The sequence below is a fragment of the Schistosoma haematobium genome, chromosome 5 (assembly GCF_000699445.3).
Source record: "Schistosoma haematobium chromosome 5, whole genome shotgun sequence".
NCBI lineage: Eukaryota > Metazoa > Platyhelminthes > Trematoda > Strigeidida > Schistosomatidae > Schistosoma > Schistosoma haematobium.
In genome coordinates this window covers 8,899,458-8,911,816 of record NC_067200.1, presented here as the reverse complement: position 1 = coordinate 8,911,816, position 12,359 = coordinate 8,899,458, and the positions used below count along the sequence as shown (strand labels likewise).

At 31.9% G+C, this 12,359-nt stretch overlaps 1 protein-coding gene across 2 annotated transcripts in view; it reads right to left on the bottom strand.

Annotated features, from left to right (window-relative positions):
• WC2_17 (blue light receptor) overlaps positions 1–12,359 on the bottom strand; it is a 78,805-nt gene that overhangs the window by 40,672 nt on the left and 25,774 nt on the right. Inside the window, exon 1 of one of the 2 annotated variants that reach the window (XM_051217442.1) lies at positions 6,381–11,375. The exons of the other annotated variant lie outside the window; for it this stretch is intronic. The gene's annotated coding sequence lies outside the window, so the exon portion shown is untranslated. Of the gene's footprint in view, positions 1–6,380; positions 11,376–12,359 lie in introns of those variants that run through there. 2 annotated transcript variants of the gene reach the window in all.

Sequence of the window (12,359 nt, the reverse complement as noted above, 5' to 3'; positions counted from 1 at the left end):
TTAAGCAAGGCAACAGAATTGATCAACAATGGAAAAAATAAGTATATTTTACTAGTTATCAGATATAAAATTGAAGACAGATGAACTAGATTAATTATTAGAAAATCCTTATGAAACTTCTATTGTCTTGTTATCTGATTATTACTTAAAACATTGTAGTTTATTGAATGATGATTGTTGGTTCTTGTTTTACTAATCAATATAGATCTTGTTTTGACTGTGAAATTATTTATAGTCCATATGTACATATTGCCCAAGTGTTTTTGATTATGAACACCTATAAGTATAAGCATACTGATACTCTGAATGAAAAAGTTTCTAGGTTATAAGGAAAAATAATTCATCTCCCTCTCTCTTTATTATTTCATTACAAGAACCATATGATAGGATGTCATGACTAGTCCATTGGTTTTTAGATCACAGTTTTTACACTAATAGTCAATTTCAAATTATATGTTTACTAATGGATATAGTAGATTTGTTAATGTACCAACATTATAGACGTTTTTACGATCGACAAATCATTAAGTAATTTCAATGGTTGAGATCATGAGTCAGGTGATGCTAGACCGGCATGAAAGACCTGAAAGTACTGGACAGTCGTCTCGTCCTATTGTGGGGCTCCTCAGCAGTGCGCATCCATGAGGTGGGATCGTGGATGTGCACTTCTGAGGAGTCCCTTGATAGGACGAAACGGTTGTCCAGTGCTTCCAGGTTTTCCATAGTGGTCTAGCTTCAATTAACTCATGATCTCAACCATTGAAATTACTGTAATATCCACAAATACTCTTCTGATACAAATCATTAAGTGGTGACCGATGTCATGTATTCCTCTTAAGCGCTCAGTATTAACATCTCTGACTGTGAAATTGGGTGACACGGGAATGAATCTGTTAAGTAGTATCAATGGCCTAAGATTACAGTTATATTATGTTGAAGAACGTAATTTGAATCCAGGGTTTCCTGTTGATTATCTCTAACCACCAACTTACGTTTTGGAAGATGGCTCAGTGAAATTACTAATTAACTGGAGTTAAACATGTAATCGTTCAACATGAGACCTGCATGTCCTAGGTTCGATCTTAGGTACGGTCTTGTGTGCTGGCTACTGAAAATCGAATGATAAGATGAAATAGCTATCCATTGCTTTCAAGCTTTTTATGGTTTTCTGATAATAATAATAATTTCCAAAAAAACTCCTACAATAAAACTTCTATAGTTACCTTAAAGTACAACTTCAACTCAATTGTATTGTACACAAAAAGTCGAGATCGATAAGTAACATAATTTTCCAATATATAATCTATGCATCCAAGTGCACCTAAATCAATTTGAATTTGTCAGTGTTTAATGCATTATTATTATTATTACCGATAAACTGTACTAGCTTAGATTGAATCATGAATTCAATTATTAAAATTCCTACAATCTCCACAAACCTCCATTCTAGTAATAATAATAATAATCAACATATGCTCATTAAAGACTAGTTTCATGATGGATTTCAGTCGAGTTCTAGTGAGAAGCTATGACTAGTAGAGTTCAATCGGTGTTAGATATCAGACAGTTATCCACATCAGACAACAGATAAAAGATCATGCATCGATCCAATATCGACGTTCGCACACTAAGCTAAACGTTGAAAGTTTCAGTCCCGTATGATAAATCATAAATGTGTATTGTTGAAGAGTTCCATACTAGGACGAAAATAATCATTTCATACTTTCAGGTTTCCAACAATAGTATAGCTTAAATTAACTCATAAATTCAACTATAATAGAAAGTTTTTAGTCGTAAATCAATATCATTATCATTATCATCATCATCATCATCATCATCGGTACTTTCAATGTGTGTATTAAATTAAAGCATTCCAAAAGCACTAATTCATTCATTCATTCATTCAAAGGGAAGAATAATAAGAAAGAAAAATCTTTCATTTCATATGAATGATAAACTAATTATGATTCAAATAAACGATAAGTTGATCTTACATTGTAAGGATATATATATATATATATATACATATATGTATATATTACTTATATTTGATATAAATTGATTGTCATATGAAATGCATGATATGTACTTTCAGTAAATATTCAATATATAGAATTATCGTCGATTTTTATTTTTTTATTTTATTAAATAGATGAAATTATAAAAGTTTTTGGAATGATGAAATGGAACTCAAAGTTTATTATCATTATGTAAAATGTGTGCTATTGTTCATAGTTTTCGGTTTCTATGTGCTTGTATGTGCGTGCGTGTGTGTGTGCACATATGCGTGTGCTTGGATGTATGTATATAAGTGTATGCATATACATATCTATATACTTGTGAGTTAGTATTATTATTATTATTATTATTATTATTAATACATAAGATTACTAAGATATATTTTTTAAAGAAAGAATAAAATATTTACGGTAAAAGGTTTTTTCAATAATAATTACCGAGTTTACAAATTCTATTGCATAATAGATGACTTAGTAACTAGTGATATTCAACTGAAAATCAGATTGATAAAATTCAGATTAAGATTTTGTTGTGCATGTGTGTGTATATATATGTATATACGTATGATGTGGAATGGATTTGAAAAATTTAGACTTGAAATAACTGAAAGAATAGGTTAATTTACTTGGAAAGGATTTTCTAAATTGCTGTGGTTAATATTAGAGACTGTAATTTATCAATTCCTATATATATATATTACTTACGCCTTTTACTCCTAATGGAGCATAGGCCACCGAGCAGCATTCTCCAACCAACTCTGCCCTGGGCCTTCCTTTCTAATTCTATACAATTCTTGTTCATTCTTCTCATATCTGTCTCCATTTCTCGGTGTATTGTGCTCTTTGGTCTTCCACTTCTCCTTCGGACTTGACGAATACAAGTGAGGGCTTGCTTTATGATGCAGTTGGGTGCTTTCCTTAATTTGTGTCCTATCCACTTTCAGTGCTTCTTTCTGATTTCTTCCTCCGCTGGGATCTGGTTTGTTCTCTCCCACAGTTGGTTGTTGCTGATAGTGTCTGGCCAACAGATCCAAAGTATTTTCTGTAGTCAACTGTTAATAAAGACATGTAAATTTTAGATGATAACTTTCGTAGTTCTCCAGGTTTCCGCTCCGTACAGTAGAACTGTATTGACATTTGTATTGAAAATTCTGACTTTGGTGTTGGTTGACAGTTGCTTTGAGTTTCAAATGTCCTTCAGTTGTAGGTATGCTGCTCTCGTTTTGCTGATCCGCGCCTTCACATCTGCATCAGATCCGCCATGTTCATCAATCATGCTGTCCAGATACGTAAATGTTTTTACATCTTCCAAATCTTCGTCTTTAGGTGTGATTGGGTTGTTGCATGCTGTGTTTTATCGGGGAATCTTGCTTTTCCCTTTGTGTATATTGAGACCAAGTGATGCTGAAACTGCTGTTACACTAGTCGTCTTCTGTATTTGTTGATGCTTGTGCGATAGAAAAGCCAAATCATCTGCAAAGTCTAGATCATTCAGTTGCATCCTAGCTGTCCACTGTATCCCTATATATATACATTCTGAGTGTATCGCTTGAATATTAACATTTAGTTACTTCTTCAGGGTAAATTGTTTAAATTATACACTTTTTACCCCATGTCCAACTTTGATATTGAAATTTTACATTTAGTAATGTGTTTTGATCAAGATTGGATAGTCGAAATTAGTTTTGTCCTGATTAGAATCCATCGATCGATTATATCTGCATCCAAGCGTCAATGTTCATATTGAGACATTAACTATGTGTTTATCTTTTCAAATATCGACGCTTTATACCCAGTGTTATTAGACTGTACTGTAATATAGTCTTTATTATCATCAATAGGGCAGCTCAAACTCGTTAATATATAAAACTATATAATTGTTAAACACGTTACTGGCTGACTGGATTCAGTAATATTATCAACACTAAGATAAAATTACATCCATCTAATAAGTTCTAAATACAACGAAATAGTCATCATACATCCCACTGCTAGAGATATATCAAGTTTTAATACAATGGATATTATTTGTTTGACGAGTAAAACAAAATCATTGTTTGCTGAGACATTAACCGAATTCATGACTTGTTAAATTTATACTGAATTACTCTCCTTATATATGTACCTCTCTAAGTCGAATGATCGAAAATTTCACATTGACATAAATAGTACTAGAATTTATAACTTAATCTGCTATAAGAGACAGTTACGTAAATTATGAACGTTACTAAAATGATACAAACAACAAACAATATTGAAAAGTTTATCCGTAGCAAGGGATTTGAAAAAGAAAATACATTTAGTTGGATAAAGTGATTAAAAAGTGGTTGAGAAGAAAGAGGTTGAATGATTAAAGACTCAATGTTTCAGTGTTTATTGACAGAGATATAGGAAAATAATTGATTATGGAAGAAATGGGTATTTTATATTAGAAATGTTAACTTGTTCATTGGTTATAGCTAATCAACAGTAAACCTTAGACCTAGATTACATGAAGATTAGTACTCTTCAGACAAGCGTTGCTTCGGTCATGATATTCCCTGTGAGATTTGGAGTTGAATCAATTAGTTTCACAGTTCAAGACAATAGCATTGAAGAGTTTGATAAGTACGTTATTGTCCACTTCAGAGTGATCAGTTGGTTAGAAATGTTAACATATTTCACAGTGATATCTAGAATACACATTTCGTTCTATTTGGAATTCATCAAAGGGATGTACTTAAAGCACAGTGTTGATGTTCACTTTGATATTTAAAGCGAATCCATTTTACTTCAGACGTTTAACGTCTAAGTCCGGATACTCACTGGCTTTTTCAACAGGTATGAGTTTTTGTTTTATGGGACTTAATTTTTTCGGACACGGAGTGATCGATCACTACCCTCATATAAGATTTTTTATTGCAATGTTTCGAGACTAGCGTTCTGGATTTCACTGTTAGCAACTATTAGTATTTAGTGTAAACTTTGACCATATGGCAAGAACGAAGCTGTTCCTTGAGGATGCACACAATCCCAAACAGGCTAATGGGTTGTAAACCATAACATCTATTACGTAATATTACAAACCCTTATAAACAACATAAATCTACAATTTACCATGTACAACTAAGCGCTCGTGAGAGAGACCGAAGGTCCTGGGTTCAAGTCATACATGCGGGATCGTGGATGCGCACTATTGAAGAGTCTCATATTAGAACGAAACAGCTGTCCAGTGCTTTCAGGTTTTCATTGTTGGTCTAGCTTACAACGACTAGTGAATTCAGTTGTGTAAATTCTCGAATCTCTACAAATCCTCACACAACTAATTTATCAAGTTTCATAAGATTAAAATTGTAACAGTTAACACTGAGAACTGAATAACTAAATCATATATATAATGTCTTCATTAACTGCTTGGTGATAAAATTATGTTTCCTTAAAATATTAAGTTGATAGATACACACTGTTCCAACGAATTGAATCTGCAATGATTTTAAATACATAAACCTAATCTTGAAGAAGTTTCAATATTTACTGAAATGAAGCTGATGAATTGGCAAGAGGACGACGCATACACTCTGGTTATTGTTCTCTAATATGTAATTAATGCTACTGACTGCACTATAAACTTAAAGTTAGTTTATATTGTATACTAAAAAACTACCATTGAACATCGATAGTCTGTGGACAGTTGTATTATCTTTTGTCATCCAAACTTGTTGGCACTACACGCTCACGATGTTTTAGTTTACGTTACAATTTGTTCATGCTGTTTTTATCAGTTAGTTATAGAGATGATGTTGAAGGACGTCATAAGGTGCACCTGAAAGTTAAGTTAGATTCGTATTTGTCTTGGCAACTTGAAATAGTGAACATTAGGCCAAATGGACAACTGATCTGGCCCGGTACTATTCAACATTTTAGTTAGTAGGTCATAATGTATTGCTTCTGTATTTTAAAGACTCTATCACTCAGTCATAGAAACCCATGGAGAAAAGTGATACACGCTATTTTTAAAGTCAATTTTCACAAACTTAATCTTTCCATTGTAAGAACAAAGCATCGTTATTACAAATGCTAGTTATTTCAGTGAAGCAATTTACTATTGTCACATACCACTAAATTTGATATCAACCACAGATCATGTTCTCAAAATAACTTGCCTGAAGTAGTACGAACATGATTCTCATAACAAGGTACAAGATAATTCACATACCCATCTCTTTTTAAACTAAGTTATTTTATGCTAAAGCGATTATTAATAATGCTAATACTGCTATTACTATTACCACTACTACTACTACTACTACTACTACTAATAATAATAATAATAATAATAATAATAATAATAATAAAATCAATAAACAACTGAATATAACTTACAGAAACGTAAATAAAACTGAATCACTACTTGAGCTTGTCATACAGTAAGAAATTTATGCCACTTTTTACAAACAACGATTGTTGCCAGATAATAATGCAAAAAAAGTGTATGGTAACTATTGATAAGTAATATGAGTACTTGAGAATATATCTATCATTGATTGATTAAAAGCTTTTTACCTGTTTGGAATAGTGTACTACAAAGAGATACTACTAACTAACTAACAAATTACCTTACCGACTTACTTAATAACTAACCATCCAATAAGCAAACAATCTTGGTTGTGCAAACAAACAAACAAACAAGCCAATACATTCATTAGACACCTCCTCCACATACACATACACATACACGCACAAGCTTATTACTAGTCAATAAAAAAATCTTTTATGACAATATTTCACTTCAACTCTACAATTGGTTGATGATAGTGCAGAATTATATTTATGAAAGTGAACTTAATTTCTAATTAAACTTAAGGTTAATTGATAGTTTTCTTAAAAATACGTATTATTCCTTGTTTGTCGGTTTATGTGTGTGTGTGTGTGGGGATGTGTGTGAGTGCATATAGATAGAAATGACAGTTTTATAATAACAAGCACATGTTTTTGTTTCCAATTATACAGAGGTATTTAAGTGCAACAGTTAAGCAATTGATTAGATTTCTCGATATGATTACATGGTGATATAATTAGATAAGAAAATTTTTGAAGTTTTGCGTTCTCTGAATTCGATAGTTCAGTTGTAAAGATTTTAACTATCTTTCCAGACAATATCCACATTTCAGAAGGGTTTTTGTGGATATTATAGTAATTTCAGTAGTTGAGATCATGAGTCATTTGAAGCTAGACCACTATGGAAAACCTGGAAGCACTGGACAGCCGTTTCGTCCTATTGTGGGACTCCTCAGCAGTGCATATCCACGATCCCGCCTCGTGTGATCACTCAACCGCAATCCCGTGGTCCATTATTTTCTTTGACCTTAGTTAATTTTATGTTGAAAAGCTGGGGAGAGTCGAGACATATCATATACCTGTTCTCACAAGCCATTTCAGTGTCAAACGGAAGGTAAGATATTGTAATAAAAGGAGTCCTTTTGAAAGAAATCCATTAAGCTCCTACATAAAGTTTCAACCCATATGTCTTCGTTCAGGTTTGAAACAACAATCGTAGATATATAGTTACTATAGTTCTAATCTTTTGCGAATCGTGAAACTTCTAACAATGTCAGCGAAATTTCCAGAAGTATGTCATTCAGATTAGTTGTCAATCAGTTTACATATCAAGACAAACTCAATTAATAAATCAATACCAAAAATATCACTCAACTACATGATCACGAGCAAACTAGTCAGTCAACTTGAATGTATAGATTAATATAGAAACAAAAAACCCAACAAAATCATTTTCAAACAAATTCTTCAGAACAAACTGATTGAACGTCTATGTAACAACTAAGAATCTCACATATACATAAAGTAGGCGCTTCTGGTGATGTTCAGAACGACAATGAATGCTACATTATGAAATCATATAATTTGGAGAACTAAAACAACACCAAAATCTCTTCATCAATCAATAATGTTTTTTGATTTTTTTGAATTGATGACATAATTCAGTATACCAATATATTGATTGACATAATGAGTAGAAAATTTGGAAAGAATACCAACTTTCAGAGAATACACACATACGTTGTTAAAGTATTAATACTGTTGACCTTTATTATTTAACTGTGAAAGTTATTTCAACTGAAAAACAACTAATTATCAGTCTGAATATTATGCTACAGTGATTAATTATAAGGTTTTTCAGATTATTGAGTTTATATTGATATCATGAATAGATCAATGTTAGACTAGCGTTGAAAAACTGGAGGCATTGAACGACTGTTTCAACCTAGTAGTACATATCCATGATCGCTCATGAGGGACTCGAGCTTAGGACCCTCCGTTTCCTGTGAATGCCTAACCTCTAATATTTATCGACTCATGATCTCAATTAAATATCATGGTCATTGTTATGTTTATTTACATATCTGTGTATTATTACTATTATTGTTATTATCGGTTTAACAGCATTATCAACCTCCTGAATACATGATTCATTTACTTCGCATTTATCCCACCTTATTGTTTCTTACTAAATTCATATCAGATCATTACATATTAAAGTCATCTACTAAACACTTGATTAAATTAGTAAGTGCACTAATATATCTCTCCCTATTTCTGGTCCATATTCACTCTGATTATGAATCTTATAATTTTATTTAAAGTATAAGGTGATTCAAGTTTACATTGACTCTGAGTCATCCCAACATGAACAAATTGTAATTTTATATTTACTTGTTGTCGTTTGCTTGTATCTTCCCATTGTTATTCAGAATTGCGATTGATCAGTCTCTTGTTGTCATATGTGTATCCTATTTGGATTAGCTCGACATTGCCTTAAGTCACAAGCTTTATAAACAAAGATGGATGGTGGTTAAGAATGGAATCCATGACGCACGTTTCGTCTTATTTTGATGTTATTTTGCTTAACAATCCTAAATTCATATGCTATAACACTGTAAACAATTCATTTTGCCGTAAACCTGACCACTTTTCGGATTATTAATTTGGATTATATAATTGTAGAATCTAAAGAGAATTTATTGAAAAGAATATAGCTTATTCATTTATTCGTCTTTTATTATGATGAGGATGTTTAGGCAATTAAAATATGAATACCATCATACAGTTATATTAAATGCTTTCATCAAATAAAAGATTCTCTTCTCTTCTTCGTCCATTTATAATTAAAGTAATATACCATCAACATTCCAGCTGTAGCTATCACGTCAAAATCTACTTTAAAATATTTTATACTACTTATGAGTAACCATTAATCAATTACTAAATATTTCTGTAGTGGAAATTACGATTTCAAATGAAGTGTTTAAATAAGATCTTTTAAATTGGAATTACAGCAATTTCTCCTTGAAAGAACAGATATGTTCTTGAATTATTGTTTCATGATCTTGATTTAACATTTGATACACCAGTATTTTATTTATGCCAGTAGAAGTTTTATTCCTAACGAATTAGTTCTAATTTAATAGTTGGATTTAAGAGTTAATTGAAGATAGACCATCATGGAAAACCCTGAAAGCACTCAACTACCGTTTCTTCCTAGTATGGCACTCCTTAGCAGTAGGCATTATTGATCCCGCCTGTGGAGTTTGAACATAGGACCTAATGGTCTCGCGAAAGAACCACCGATATGGCATCCTACGGTGTTAATGTCTAATTTCAGCCAGTCCACGAAATTCCACCACCATCCACCGTTGTCTTCAGTTAGTTACTATCTCACTACAGACCCGGTCCCATACTAGAAAGAAACGGCCCTCCAGTGCTTCCAGGTTTTCCACGGTGGTCTGGCTTCAGTTGAATCATCAATTCAACTATTGAATTACTATAATCTCCACAAAACCCCTTTTGTTTTAATTTTAATTTACACTTAATTTTTCTTCCCTATGTTTGGTTAGCATATAAATCAGTCTGAGTTTAATAATAATCAATAGAATGTAGTTCATAAGGTAATAGCTAATATATATACATTGATTAATCACTAGGTTGTGAGTAATCCCACATTTTTCTGGTCGTAAGTGACATTGATTCAGTAGAACAGACTGGAGTGTGATCAGTACTCTTAGTTCTAAATATTTCAGTTTTATAGTAGGTCACCAGCAATCCGAATAGCTAGACGATTAATAACATGTAAAACTGCAAGATTGAGTGACTATGGTTCGGATCCACTGAGAAATGTTAGTCCCCTAAATATCGTATGTACGTTGTGCTTACGTATACCATCTAGCATGAATCCCAGTTCTTGAAATTCTTGATTGCTATCTCTAACTAACTGGAGTTTGAAGTCCCTTCACCTTCTTTTCGTCCGTTGTTAGGATTTTCCAGAAGCACGTACTGCGAACTCTGAAGAAATAATAGTCTCAAGGCCTAATTAGAAGCATGATAGTTTGATATGAAAAAAATTGGGACCTATTGACCTTCGTCTTCAACTCCACAAAGCTAGTGATAAGTCGAAGTGATCATTTATACCCTTAGGTTTTTAATGTTGCCAATACTATACGCCCCAACTTTATTCTTCACAAAGTTTTGATAAAATTTTATAGTTCACATCAAGGGCTGACTCTTCTTTGACGATTTTTGAAGAACTGGAAACACAGGTAAGCTATTTTTTTTACAGTATTAGACTCATTAGCAGTGATCACTTTCGACCTGACAGAAGAACTAACCCAACACTTATAGATTTCGAGTTTTTCGTTTAACTTTCAGATCACTGAACCGGTACCCATTGATTTCTTTGTCTAACTTCTGCCCAAATCCTTTGGTATTCATTTAATGAAAATACTATTTATTCAACTTTAATTTTTGGAGAATTGACTGTTATGGATAACCTGTAATGTAAACTAATCAAGGTGTCAACCATAGTTAGACTGACTCCACTAATTAATATCTTATTTCTGCAACATTAAATCTAAGCTTGACCGTCATTAAGTAACTTATTGTAACGCAGTTTTTTAATTATTATCTAGCTTTGCCTCTATGGATGAATTTTTATATAGAGAAGAAAAATCTCCTCACAGGACTGTAATCATACCCAAGTTCATTCAATATATTGAGACAATTATCTAGTGTTTTCAAGCATTTTCCCACTGATTTAGCGGATGTGTTTTGAATTTAAGGATACAATTTCACTGAGGATTTCCTTTTACTAATGCAAAACTTACTATTTAGCAGGATTAGTCTAGGATAAAACAACTATCTAATCATCCTCAGTTTCTAAAAATATCTTAAATGAGATCAATTCATGACGAATATAATCTATATTATGAATAAGTCATACAAATGAACTTAGATACTATGGTATATGTAAGTGACTACAGATCATAAATACAACACTATAAGATTAAAGATTCATATCAATCATCATTTATGTGAATGAATAGGATTAAAATTGAAAGTAGAAATCATTTAAAAGTGATCCTAAGTTAATAATAGTAATACTATTAAAATATCAATCACATATCATAATGTTAATCTACTTATTAATTAAGAGATATTATTACTAATTGATATAATCTGTTCCTGAGTTCGATTTGTATCTTGAACGTGTTTAAACGAAAAAAAAACCCCGGTTTAACACAAAGTGAAATTCAAACAATCACAGACATTCATTTCATTGCATAAGCAAGTGATTATTAAGACTCAATAGCCAAGTGGATAATGCAATAGTACTGGGTCCGAGTCCTGGAGTGAACATAAACTCTGACATGTAGATACATTCAACTGATAAGTCCCAAAAATAGGATGAACCACACGTCCATTGCTAACCACTATCCCCATCTTTGCTTATCATCACAAATATTATACATAAATACAATGACTTACCAATATTTTCAATGAAAATCAGTAACATTAATAATCCAAATTGAAGCAATAACACAACAGATCTACTAATTCTACTAATCAGAAACTATTAGAATAATACTATCAAATCATTATCAACCAGATATTGTCGATATAAACATTGAACACATAAATGTAACTAATCACTATCCAATCACAATGTTTTAATTGGGAATAATTAATGTAAATGATTAAATTGACATATATGATTGTTCATTATTTAGGTATATGAATTCATATGTCTTCTTTCTTTTATAGGATGATATAGATATGTCAAAAAATGGACACTTAATTCCCTTGTCAAATCTAAGGAAATAACCTTGAAATAGATATGATGTCAAAAATGTAACCAATCAAAATATTGAAGAAGTTTAGTCAGTTATTATCAGTAATTATCAGTATGGAGATGATTAAGTTTTTGATTAAGATCCTGAATTGATTGATGTTAGACCATCATTAAAAATCTAACAGCATTGGACAATCGTTTCGTCCTATTGTGGGACTCTT